At 36.6% G+C, this 14,736-nt stretch overlaps 1 pseudogene; it reads right to left on the reverse strand.

Moving 5' to 3' along the window:
• Window positions 1-11,050: 11,050 nt before the first annotated feature.
• Window positions 11,051-14,343, reverse strand: LOC140884428 (E3 ubiquitin-protein ligase PRT1-like; annotated as a pseudogene).
• Window positions 14,344-14,736: the final 393 nt, after the last annotated feature.

Raw genomic sequence — 14,736 nt, forward strand, 5'->3', positions numbered from 1 at the left:
AAATAGAAGATATATCATATTTTTTGGGGTACGGAAGTTTCAGAACGGAGACAACACAGAGGGAGGCGGCTACAGGCTTGGGAGAGAAGATTTCTCTTTTTTTTTATTTACTTCTTCTTATTTTTATTTTTGAATTATTGTTTTTAATTATTGAGTAGTTTATTTTCAACCAAAATGGCGTGATTGGGCCGGACAAATTTATGTAGAAAACTTGGATGTTTGTTTGGGATTTTTCAGAGTTGATTTTATTTTATTGATTGTCAGATTTATATTTGTCTTGTGAATAGTCTGATCAAATTTTTGCTTGCATGTTAATTGATTCCAAGTCGACAGAGGAGATTTTGATTTTGATCACTTTGATAATCATCATATTGTAAAACCAACTAGAAATAGAATTCGGTTTCAGTATGCGGTTTGGGCGTAAACTGAATTTTCACAAATATTTAATGCATTCAAATTTGATTAGAATTACGAAAGATTAGTTCATCAATATTTGAATAGGTTTGATTGTTCTAGAAATAGTCCTTTGAACAAGATAGGAGAATTTCCGTAATTTAAGATTAAATATGAGTCCTGAATCGGCTACATGTTACATGATTTGTTCGGTACCTACGTGTGTCTTGGTTGTCTTGTTTTAATTAAATTTTCTTTTCAATTATTTTAATTCTTATTTCTTAAGCAGTTTTTATTTTAAATTCTTATTTTATTTAAATCAAAATTCTTTCTATGATTTTGTCTAGATTAAGCTAAATAACTAATTCTTGAGAATTGACTGCAGTCCCTGTGGGATCGATACTTGGACTCTCAGTTCACTTTACTATTACTTGACCTGGTACGCTTGCCAGTAGATTTATATCACATTGATTTAGCCGGTCACAGCTTTGCGAAATCTTGAAGTACACAAAATGGATGTAAAGACTGTCTTTCTAAATGGAGATTTAGAAGAATAAATTTATATGGAACAACCTGATGGATTTTCTGCACTTGGGCAAGAAAATAAGTTTTGTAAATTGGTGAAGTCTTTGTATGGCTTAAAGCAAGCACCAAAACAATGGCACGAAAAATTTGACAAAGTCATGCTAGAAACTGGATTTAAAGTCAATAAGTGTGACACATATGTATACGTAAAGAACACTGAAAGTGGATATGTCATTTTATGTCTTTACGTAGATGATATGCTTATCATCGGAAGCAATGATAAGATGATCAAATCCACTAAGAAACTGCTAAACTCGAAATTTGACATGAAGGATTTGGGATTAGCCGATGTCATCCTTGGAATTAAAATCCATAAAACATCAGAAGGGATGATTCTAAGTTAATCACATTATGTGGATAAAATACTGGAAAAATTTAATAAGGATGATCTGCATTTGCTAAAGCCCCGATAGATACGAGTCAACACCTATCGAAGAATCGGGGTGAGAGTATCTCCCAATTATAATACTCTTGAGTAATTGAAAATCTAATGTACTTAATGAGTTGTATACGACCAGACATACCGTATGCAATAAGAAAATTGAGTAGATTCACGAGTAATCCGGGAGCTGAACATTGGAAAGCAATTATCAGATTGTTAAGGTATTTAAGATACACTCGTGATCATGGGCTGCACTATATTAGATATCCTGCTGTTATTGAAGGATACAATGATGCAAACTGGATATCTGATATGAAAGACTCAAAATCTACAAGTGGATTTGTATTCACTTTAGGAGGTGCATCAATTGCTTGAAAATTTTCTAAACAAACTGTAATAGCCAGATCCACGATGAAATCTGAGTTTATAGCACTTGATAAGTGTGCTGAAGAAGCTGAATGGTTGCGTCTATTCTTAGAAGATGTTCCAGGATGGGTGAAACCTGTACCGACTATTTGCATTCATTGTGATAGGCAATCTGCAATCGGAAAGGCACAAAGAAAGATGTATAATGAAAAGTCTAGACATATACGTCGTAGACACAATACCAATAGAAAACTACTCTCAACTGGAGTTATCTCTATTGATTATGTAAAGTCAAAGGATAATATCGCGGATCCGTTAACCAAAGGGTTAAACAGGGAGTTAGTTGAAAATTCTTCAAAAGGAATGGGACTGAAGCCTATGGAATAAATTGGTGTGAAGGAAAACCCAACCTATGCTGACTGGAGATCCCAAGAACTAGGTTCAATGGGACAACCTAATCGCACTGGTTTGGTAGATCACTGTGGGGGTTATCCCCAGTCTATTTCTATTGCAAACAATGAATGTTGAGAATAAGCATATGACTTTTAATGATTCTGATGGAATTTAACATAGAATCACCTATGTGGGAGAGAAGTGGGGCCGCTTCGAAGAAATTGCAAGGCTCAATTCTAGACCCTCTTATAGAACCAGGCGTGTGTTCATGGCCAAAACGAACACAATCATGATAACTGAATTGTATTAGAGAGAATTCTGTGTGAAGTATATCTTAATTTACACAAACGGGTGTACCGTTCAAAGACATCGCGTCTACTGTCAATCAGTGAATTACTATGCTTTCACAAGGGAAGGTTCAAAGGATAACACCTACTTATCTTATGCAGGATTCAATTTTAGAGCTTTATCACCAAAATTCGTATAAATTTTCATTCATGTGGGGGATTGTTGGAAATTTATTTAAATTAAAATTTTTGAATGAAAAATTTTGGATCATGAATGTGAGAGTGTCCTTTGGCTCTCCACGTTCTTGAGTTAATTGAAAGATTAATTGAGTTAATTAATCTTGTAACTCTTGGTGTGTTTTTAAAAGCTTATAAATAGTGTGCTCATTTCCTTAATCCACACGTTCAATATTCAATATCTCACTCAAGAATTCTCTTGCATTTTCATGTTGTTAGTTTTTCATTTGGCCTCTGTTAAGTTTTGGCGATATATAAGATCAATTTTTAAAGAGTTTAATGTTGCATTTATTTCCAATACAATATCAAATATATTAAAATTAAAATTTAACTGGGTTTGCAAATAAATTCGTTTCATAATGAGATTCGAAAAAAATGGCATATAAATTAAACTGCAATATTGACCTAAATGTCGTGGAACAAATTATATAATGTGCTGAGAAAGAAAAAGCCACGGGTTTAAGACGGTGTCGCGACCACCCGTGGAAAGCTCCATTAAACAAGAAGAAGACGACGACAAATCCTCGAGAAATTACGTAATAATGTCAATAACAATGTAAACATGGTTCTCCATAAATGCCAACAAATCCACACAAAGGGGCAATTGTACTGTCAAAAGCCAAAACTAGGACACCAGGCATTTACAGAGAAAATTATAGAACCATTTAGTCATATAGGTCACAATCCTTGGGGCCAGACATACTTCCAGGAAATCACACTTTTAATTAACTCCGGACTATCATCAGTAAGTCCCCAATGAATCATTTACTGCTGAGCACATTGCACTCTTTGGGCTCCTCCATGCATCTCCTCGTCTTCATCGTAAGCTTCCTGCTGCTGAGCCTGCTGCTTCTTCCTCATTTCTTCATCAATGTTGACATCATGCAGGGTTGTCTCTTCGCACTCGTCAATTTCCATGTCTGTCAGCTGCGAAACAGGCTTGGGAGGAAGAATTTTCTCCAAGGACTGAACTTGATCTGGATTTAGCGTATCTGGGAACTCAACGTTGAAATGAATACAGAGTTTACCCTGAACAAATGGCCTTTGATACATTGGCATTCCTTCATCATTGATGGCCTTGTAAGAACCTGAAAGAATATTATTGGTAAAGAGAAGCTGTGTGAATAAAACGTATAAACCAGTAAATTGATTGCTATTGAAGCAGAGCGTATGACGAATATGTCTACCTGGCTTCACGACCTCTCCAGGTACAGGTAGTGATTTGATAAGTAGCCGTCTACTGTCTAAGTGAAATTGAAATCCACACAATGCCTCAGTCAGAGAAAGTGCGTGTTCAACAAAAAGGTCGTCACCCTTTCTCTTGAATTTAGGATGCTCTTCCTGCTGGAGCACGAATACTATGTCTCCAGTGACCGTGTCAGGCTGCAATGGAAACACCAATTTGAGAACCTGTTAATTCTGTAAATTCAACTAGAATATAATCCTACTAAAGAACAGAGGACTATGCCAACATACCGCCTCATCAGCTTCCCCAGGGAATCACTTTCTGTCCGTTCTGCATGCCCTTTTCAACGTGGACTTCCAAGACCTTCTTCTCCTGAACAACCTTCTCACCTTTGCACTGGGGGCAACGATCTTTATCATTGATAGACTCTCCAGTGCCTTTGCATTCATTACAAGGATGCTGCATTTGCTGAATCATTCCAGGCCCAAGTTGCCTAATTGTGACCTTCATACCAGATCCTTGACACCCTGTGCACTTCATTGAAGTGCCTGATTTTGATCCTTTACTGCAGAATTTGAAAATTAACAGGTGAGCTAAAATACAAGATAGGAAGAAGTTAACTCTGGAACCAACGAAAAATCCACCGCAACACACTCATACGCAAAGAAAGGGTGAACTCCTACCCATTACATTTCTAGCATAGTACATTTCGAGATAGAGAAAGCTTCTTAGTTGTTCCAGCATAAAGCTCCTCAAGAGACACCTTCAGCGGATGCACAACATCCTCACCCCATCTTTGCCTTCGACCTCGGCTGCTACCACCCCCTGGTACCAACAAAACAAGAGTTTAGAAAAAGATAAGCAGCCAATTAAAGCAATAACGCAAGTGTCAAATCAATGTGCGTCAAAATGTCCCCCAACCTCCAAATGGGCTCCCACCAAAGAAGGATGAGAAGATGTCAAATGGGTCATGCATGCCGCCGCCACCTCCCATTCCTTCTTTCAGCGCATCCTCACCATATTGATCGTATATTTCACGTTTTTCAAGATCACTGAGCACCTCATAAGCATGAGCAAGCTCCTTGAACTGCATCGTAAAACCCACATCATTAGGATCCCATTCCAACAAAAAAAACATAATTTTTAAAAGAACAGCTTACAGAGAGGCTGAGATAACATCAAAATTTGAAAATTAAGAAGTGAGCTAAAAAAACAAGATAGGAAGAAGTAGACACTGCAACCAACGAAAAATCCACCGCAAAACACTCAAATGCAATGAAAGGGTGAGCCCTACCCATTGATTTCTGATGCTGGCTTTCTAGGTTCTGCTGAAACCGATGATGGGCTGCCAACCTCGCTTGCTGCAGGAAAACAAGTATGCTGCATTTGCTGAATCATTCAAGGCCCAAGTCTGCCTAATTGTGACCCTTGACAGCATGTGCACTTCATTGAAGCTTCCTGATTTTGATACTTTACTGCAGAATTTGAAAATTAACAAGTGATTTAAAAGACAAGATAGGAAGAAGTAAACTCTGCAACTAACGAAAAATCCACCACAACACGCTCAAATGAAAAGAAAGGGTGAGCCCTACCCATTGATTTCTGATGCTGGCTTTCTAGGTTCTGCTGAAACCGATGACGTGCTGCCAACCTCGTCTTGCTGCTGGAAAACAAGGATGCTGCATTTGCTAAATCATTCCAGGCCCAAGTCTGCCTAATTGTGACCATTGACACGATGTGCACTTCATTGATGCTTCTGATTTTGATCCTTTACCGCAGAATAAAAAAATTAAGAAGTGAGCTAAAAGACATGATAGGAAGAAGTAAACTCTGCAACCAAAGAAAAATCCACCGCAACACACACTCAAATGCAATGAAAGGGTGAGTCCTACCCATTGATTTTTGATGCTGGATTTCTAGGTTCTGATGAAACCGATATGCGCTGCCAACCTCGTTTTGCTGCTGGAAAACAAGGATGCTGCATTTGCTGAATCATTCCAGGCTTAAGTCTGCCCAATTGTGACCCTTGACACCATGTGCACTTCATTGATGCTTCCTGATTTTGATCCTTTACTGCAGAATTTGAAAATTAACAAGCGAGCTAAAAAAAAAGATAGGTAGAAGTAAACTCTGCAACCAACTAAAAATCGCAACACACTCAAATGCAAAGAAAGGGTGAGCCCTACTCATTGATTTCTTATGCTGGCTTTCTAGGTTCTGCTGAAACCAATGATGCGCAGCCAACCTCTTGCTGCTGGAAAACAAGGATGCTGCATTTGCTGAATCATTCCAGGCTTAAGTCTGCCCAATTGTGACCCTTGACACCATGTGCACTTCATTGATGCTTCCTGATTTTGATCCTTTACTGCAGAATTTGAAAATTAACAAGCGAGCTAAAAAAAAAGATAGGTAGAAGTAAACTCTGCAACCAACTAAAAATCGCAACACACTCAAATGCAAAGAAAGGGTGAGCCCTACTCATTGATTTCTTATGCTGGCTTTCTAGGTTCTGCTGAAACCAATGATGCGCAGCCAACCTCGTCTTGCTGCTGGAAAACAAGGATGCTGCATTTGCTGAATCATTCCAGGCCCAAGTCTGCCTAATTGTGACCATTGACACCTTTTGCATTTCATTGAAGCTTCCTGATTTTGAACCTTTACCGCAGAATTTGAAAATAAAAAAGTGAGCTAAAAAACAAGATAGGAAGAAGCAAACACTGCAACCAACGAAAAATCCACCGCAACCCTACCCATTGATTTCTGATGCTGGCTTTCTAGGTTCTGCTGAAACTGATGATGATCTGCCAACCTCCTCTTGTTGCTGGAAAACAAGGATGCTGCATTTGCTGAATCATTCCAGGCCCAAGCTGCTTAATTGTGACCCTTGACACCACGTGGACTTCATTGAAGCTTACTGATTTTGATCCTTTACTGCAGAATTTGAAAATTAGCAAGTGAGCTAAAAAAACAAGATAAGAAGAAGTAAACTCTGCAACCAACGAAAAATCCACCGCAACACACTCAAATACAAAGAAAGGGTGAGCCCTACCCATCGATTTCTGACGCTGGCTTTCTAGGTTCTGTTGAAACCGATGATGCGCTGCCAGCCTCGTCTTGCTGCTGGAAAACAAGGATGCTGCATTTGCTGAATCATTCCAGGCCCAAGTCTGCCCAATTGTGATCCTTGACACCATGTGCACTTTATTGAAGCTTCCTGATTTTGATCCATTACTGCAGAATTTGAAAATTAACAAGTGAGCTAAAAAACAAGATAGGAAGATGTACTGTACGTTACATTTGCGATGTAAAATTTCGTCAATATCCATCATTATTCCCAAACAATTACAAGTTCTAATATGCATGAAACTTCAACTGCCAAACTAGTAAACTACTATATTTAAGATCTAAAGCCATCAACGCAAAAAGACTTGTCAAATAGAGGCATTAAAAATCAGCCGATAATCAAGTCCAGCAATTGCATGTATATTCAAATCTCAAATAAATCCACGATGCCAATTTTTAACTCAATTACACTTGCAACACCATTAACTCTGGACTACGAACTCTGAGTCCTCATTGAACCGTACCACTGAGCACATTGCACTCTTTGGGCTCCTCCATGCATATCATCATCTGCCTTCCTGCTACTGAGCAAGCTTCCATCTCATTTCATGAGTTTGTATGTCTGTCAGCTGCAAAACAGGCTTGGGAGGAAGAATTTTCTGTCTCTGGGAACTCAACGTAATATATAGCTTGAATTGTGTCCAAACAGAACTTGAAATTCTACAAACTTTGGTGAAAGCACCACAAATTTGACTCATGATCCTGAGTTGACAGCAGGAACAATTCAAATTTAAGCATGCGAACAATGTTAGTACTCAACCTTTTTGATACTTAAAAACAGATGCAATTTACTAGGCTTTTGATCCCTACAATTCCTCAAGTATATACGCGTCACAAAGAATGAGTTTTAATAATAAAAAAAATCGTATCACATACATATATGCACATAATGTGTGTCCAATCAAAAATATACTCAAAAACCAAAATTCGTACTCATCGAGTCCCCGAATCTACCCAAGTCTAAGTATGGACCGTGTGTGTGTGTTTGAACTACACAGATGTCTTTTCTATGAAAATTTTCAAATTCAACTCTAAAAAAACCAAGAATTTGAAAGTTTTGTTCAAACTTTACCTCGCCATCTAATCACTTCGCAGGTACTAGATTTGGTAGCTCACACACTAAGAAACCTTCCATTGGGTCATTTAGGTAGCTTTTTCCAAGAATTTTTAAGTTGGTAGCTCACACTCTATAGAAACATTCTATGTGTTTTTTAGGTAGCTTTTTCCAGGAATTTTTAGATTGGTAGCTCACACACTAATAAGACATTCCATTGGGTCTTTTTAAGTAGCTTTTTCAAAGATTTATTAATTTGGTAGCTCACACACTAAAAAAACATTCTTTGTGTTTTTTAGGTAGCTTTTTCCATGAATTTTCAGATTGGAAGCTCACACATTAAGAAGACATTCCCTTGGGTCTTTATAGGTAGCTTTTTCCAAGATTTTTTAATTTGGTAGCTCACACTCTAAACAAACATTCTTGTGTTTTTTTAGGTAGCTTTTTCCAACTATCATTCTTTTTTTATACCTGCTACACAGTTCTGTTTTTCGTGTTTTTTTTTTCGCAAGTGAATAGAATAGAAGACAGTCACAATGAAATTCAATTTCTAATTTTTTTTAGAGCATCCAGATCAACCGTCTCGATCCAACAAATGTGTAATTTGTGCAAAATAGTTGATCCATACTAAAACCTAAGTCAATTCAAAAACTCAAACTTCCGAATTCAAGTTCGAGCACAACAGATCATGAATCCCACACCGAGCAACAAGTATATGATATCAAACATTTTTACACTGACACATATAAACCTAAGGCATTGTAAGGATCATTTCAAACTTCACAGCGTTTATATTCTAACAAATTCTCAACCAATCTTATTGCTGTCATCATCGTGAATCACACACCAAACAACAAGTATATGATCTCAAACATTTATACACTGACACATATAAACCTAAGGCTTTGTAAAGATCATTTCAAACTTCACAGTGTTAATATTCTAACAAATTCTCAACCGATCCTTATTGCTGTCATCTTTTTTTTTTTATTTTTTTCAAATTTTCTGTTATTAAAATTCTAACATATGATCAACCAATCTTATTGCTGTCATCGATTTTACAAATTTTCTGTCATCAAAATTCTAACATATTCTCAACCAATCTTATTGCTGTCATCAAATTTTTTTTCAAATTTTCTGTCATCAATTATTTTTAAAAAAATTTTAGGAAATAGAATTGACAAGCCATGCATCTAACTAAAAACGAAAAAAAAAAAAAAAAAAAAACTGCAAAAGTAGAACAAGGTGGAAGTTGACCTGATCATGATGTAGGCATGTTGAAGCGACAAATGGGGCAAAAATGGCTCCTCTTCAACCACTGGACAATGCACTCTCTGTGAAATAAGTGCAAGCATGGCAGCTTGGTCACCTCCTCTACCTGGTCCAGATCTTCTATACATATGGCGCAGGAGATTCCGAGGGAATCAGCACATTCCTCCTCCAAGGCCAACTTTTCAAGTGATTCAATGCAGGAGTCGGTGGCTGATTTGCAATTCCTCAACGAGGCCTCATACCACAGTTCATGTAGAGTGCGCGGAACACGGATGGCGGCCATGTATTCATTTTGAAAATCATTAGGATTCAGTCTCTTCTGTTCCTGGAACCAACTCATCCACGCCTCGAACTCCTGATTGGGTATCGTGACCAACTTTTCCATCAGCAGAGATATCTCCAGTTGCTCCCCGCCTGCCTGGCTGTATTTGTTCATGGCCCGAATCAAGAAATCGGCCATACAGCAGGCCAAGTCCTCCTCAGTATGCAACTGGTCGTCGCGAGATTCGTCGAGCATCGGTTCCAGTTGATCGGTCTCTCTGTAACAGTGAACTTTGTCTACTCGAAACGGCACAACCCGCCTGTTCTGAAGAATTCTGACCACCCAGTTTCTGACCGTGGCTTGCGAGGGCTGCGGTGAAAAATTTTGAATACTGATTCCATGGCATAGCGCAAGACCATCGATTGGACATCGATTTGGGTTGTTGAAATCGAAGAATTTCAAGTCAACATAGAAGAATATGTGGATTGATTTGAGGTTGCGAGGTTGGGTTGACGGCGGCAGACATTCAGATGAGTCGAACTGATGAATTCCTATGTTAATGGAATAGTCGGCGTGCGAGTTCAATGGGGGAAGCCAAGCAGGACGACCCATTCTTTCTTCTTTTTTTTTCACAAATTTGTTTGTTTTGTTTCTCGATCGACAATATAAGTTATTATATTTTATTTGGCGTCATTTTCACGACTGATTTTGAATCTTGGATTAGATTGGATTGGATCGTATTATTTATTATCTATTTTTTATTATATTTTATTTGGCGTCATTTTCACGACTGATTTTGAATCTTGGATTAGATTAGATTAGATTGGATTGGATCGTATTATTTATTATCTATTTTTTAAAAAAAAAAATACCCTTTTTAGTTATTATTTGTATTCGAGATTCAAAACTAAGACATTTGAATTTGTCTACGCTACATACTTTTCCTTTTATATTATATTATATTATAAATACCAATGTCGGGAATATCATCATTGTTGTTTCCGTTGATGACGTCAATTCTTCTACGACGCAAACATACTATATTCCCTATTATACGAAATAAATTTGAACACATGTCGAATTTTGTCGTTATCAATCAATTTGTATATCAAATCAATTTGTATATCAAAAGATAATATTTTTAAAAAAAAATAACGTAACATATTCCACTTAAATTTTATGTTTTTTAAAATGTAATTTTTAATAAAATAATATGAATATGTATATATATAAACTACTAAAAAAATTAAATCTATTCATTTTTAACATTATTTTAAATAAATAATATGATTTGAAATTAATAATAATCATGTTCAATGCGTATAAAATTAAATGATTTTTTAATAATTTGAATTTTTTTGATAAGTTTTATTATTATTTTGATTCCAATAATATTAGATTTATTTTTTAATTTTTTATAAAAATAAATTTATGAGAAAAATATGTTGAATAAATATTTTTAAAAATACAATAAAATTTTTATTTAACAAATTCAACATAAAATTTTTGGATTTTCTTAGAAACTAATTTTGATTTAAAAAAATCTACTTTGATAAATACATTTCTAAAATTAAGAAAACAATTAAATCTTTATGAGCTATTTTCATAAAATTTTTGGATTACAGAGGTCGTAGCCTATTTCCAGTCCTTGCATTTGTATCTATCACCGATTATTGGATACATCTGCATTCAGGTACAGTTTTGGAGGATGATAGAATACATACAAGTCTGAATAACATGACAATAGAAAGAGTGCTAATGGAGCTTATTTTGAGAAAGAAAAGAAGACTCGATGAATCATAAATCTTGTAGCGTTTTATAGTCAAAAAGTAAGAAAAGGGCTCAAGGTGAAAGCTCTCAATCACCTTGGCTCCTTTGTTTTCTGATTGTATCTCTCCTTAATGGCTTCTCTTGGTTCGACAAGATTTTTACCATCTTAGAAGTTAGACCCTATCCTCCTCTACGTACCTCAGTTTCAGCTTTGAATATATTTTTAGATTGGGGTCTGCCTTAACCGCTGTTGATTGGTGGTTTTGTTAGATCCTACCTTACTGCTAGTACAATTTTTAGCAGGTTAATGGAAAATATAATTAAAAAAATCTAACTAACTGAAGAAAAAGATTCACAAATTAACAAAGTGCAATTACTCGAACAGGAAAATTTTTTAACTGAATTGAGTTAGCAAATCAACATACCCCGCAAGCATCACAACCAAGCCCAATATGGACATTTGAGCTAGCATCCCACAATGGCAAATGATCCTCTCCTGATGAAAACGGAAAATGGACTTTGTTTTTGTCAGCTTCCCATGAGCCTGAAAACCACATGTTCATATCAAAAATATTGGTACTTAGATGCGCAGCAATGGCAACAGGATGGTACAGTATGTCCACAAACAATGAAATACTTTTCAATGGCAGTAAGAAAAGAAGATTTCAGAATTTTTTGTCCAACTTGCTTGTGAAGCAAAAATATAAACCGGAATCTTTCCCCTAAATAGTCTTCCATAGAAATAGGAAAATTCTGTTACTAATGATTATTTATCCACTTTCATTCTATTGATTTTTTTTTAAATGCATACAGTATGTTAATCGAACACATGCAAAAGTAAAGTGCAAATTAAACAAAACATTTCTACCATAAGATACCCCAGGAACACAATCAAAAGTACTAAATAAAAAAAGCAATGAAATCATACAAGCGCTTGGAGTTTCGCAAGGAAATTGCTCTTCTTTCATCTGTATACCTTTCCGCAACCCATATTCTTTAGGGAATTGTTCCTCCAGAAAATGATCAAACTCCAAGCATACTTTTGGAATGTCATTCGGATGTGGATGTTGACAAACTTCACACATGAGCATCTCATTTGTTGGCGGGATAATGCAGCATTTACAAAATACTGAAAACATTACAGGTGATGTGGTTTAGCCTTTAGAGGAACCATATCAATTCTAAGGTTGAACATAAAGTTTTTTTTATTTTTCCCATAAAAGATCAGGATGAATGGTGTCAACAATCATACCGTGACGACAATTAAGAACTGCAGGTCGGAAGAGCACACGCTTACAGGAGCCACACAATACTTCATCGGCCGAAACTGGCTTCCAAGTTCTAAGATTACTATTTCTAGGATTCATATTTTTAACTTTGACACTGATAGCATTAGTTGTCAAAGTATCTTCTTTGTGAGCTTGTAGGTTTGGGATGTCAGTCTCCAGATGAACTGGATCAGGTCCAACCAGCTCCATCCTCCCCAGAATCTCCTCTTTGCCTATAGAACACGGATTGAGTGATGAATCAGCTCGAGATAAGCATGTTGTAAAGAATCAGGGGACAGAATGACCGGGTCTTCCGGTTGTACTTTGTCTGCAGAAACAATGAGTTGCGGCGAGAAATAGCCCATCAATTTCTCATCTTCTGCAGCATGAAAAATCATCAAATTGCTTAAACCACTGGCTGAGCTTGCATCAATTATCATCAACCAAGTAACAAAAGAAGTAAAGAACTATAATACGGTAAAGCTGACCTAAAATTTGGTTTCCTCTTTTCTCATAGGCAACAGGATACATTTTCAAGATCATCAAATGAAGAGTCTGACAAATTGAAGGAAAATGATAATACCGGTTCCTACATATCGGACAACGGGACTTGTGCAGACCACTCATGGACTTAGGAATACACCAGAAACAGGAGATATGACCACAAGCTGTGACATATGCGAGGAAAGAATTAGTCACAAGCTAATATACCAGGGGGTTGTGTATATGTATCATGGAACAAAAGTTTACCTAATACAACAGGCTTGTATAGAACATCTCTGCAGAAGAACATTAAAAAAAAAAGTTTAATTTCCAAAACACACTTGAGATATTTGTAAAGAAAACAGGGGATCATACAGGCGGAAGGCACGAACATGCACTACAAAAGCAATTTGACCATGTTTGGAAACTTCAAAGACTACATGATGACTTAGGTAGTGTTTGGGAGAGCTTCTAGGAATCACTTCTTAGCTTCTCCTTCACCAAGCTGGTTTCTACCCATTCATAGCAGTAACAACTATAAAGCACAAACTGGAAATAAGTTCAAACCACCCCGACAAGCAAAAAATCTGGAAATCAACTTATAGCAAAAATAAAAAATAAAAAAAAACGCAAATCGACAAACAAAGCCAACAAAAAAAAACCATCGTAGTTCTCTCCTGATTCCGTGCCATGAAAAAGTACATCCGTGCATTACTAAAAGCATAGAAACACAAACAACCGTCTTCCAAGAACACGCATATTGCGCATCAATTTTGGACCTTTTTCCTCTCAAATTCAGATAAATGGCAAACCAAAATTAACCTCAAATTGACACGACACCGCCGTATGACGAGAAAAACAAACTGGCGCTTCGTGCAAACAAATTGCCAAACGAATGCAGGAAAAAACAAACAATGAAATGCAATCGAAATTACCGGCAAACACAGCAAATAAATGCTTCGTGAATCAGCTCCGATCCATCATCATCGGATTCATCCTCCATTTCTTTAGATTTTTCCTAGAATTCCATATCAGCCCTGCGTTACAGAGAGGTGAATCCAGAAGACAGAAAGATTACGGAAGAAAGTTAATTCACAAGATAGAACCTGGAATGAAGAAGCTTTCAAAAATCAATTCCCAACTTTTGAAGCAGAATACATTCTCAATATCCCTTTGAGTACTCAGGAGTCGGAAGCTTTACGATTTTGGAGATGGGGTGATAAAGGTCAATATTATGTGAAGACAGGGTATCTGTTGGAGGGGAAAGTCTATGCTGGCTCAAGGTTACTACCCTGAGCCAGCCAATGAACTACACGTGTGATTGTTTTTTTAAATTCATTTCTAATGCAAATGGTGTGTATTTTGGACTTTAAATAAAATGTTTGAATTTTTTATATTAAAAAACTCATCCACCTTGACCATGGTTAACCATGGCTATGGTTATACGGAAATTAGATCTGAGACTCGCTTAATCAATTCATCTCTCTTTCTCTCAAATTTATCCACCATTCTTTTCCAATTTTTTCGTTCAAAAATGACGACTATGAAGTAAATGATCTCACGGGTGTTTTTTATTTAAGATGGAAGAGTTTTTTACCCTATTCTCCATGTGCAGATCGCAAGGTGTGGATCGATTTCAAGGGCTCCATTTTTAGTCGGTATTTTTCTAACCATA

This window comes from Henckelia pumila, chromosome 2 (genome assembly GCF_033568475.1).
Source record: "Henckelia pumila isolate YLH828 chromosome 2, ASM3356847v2, whole genome shotgun sequence".
Taxonomy (NCBI): domain Eukaryota; kingdom Viridiplantae; phylum Streptophyta; class Magnoliopsida; order Lamiales; family Gesneriaceae; genus Henckelia; species Henckelia pumila.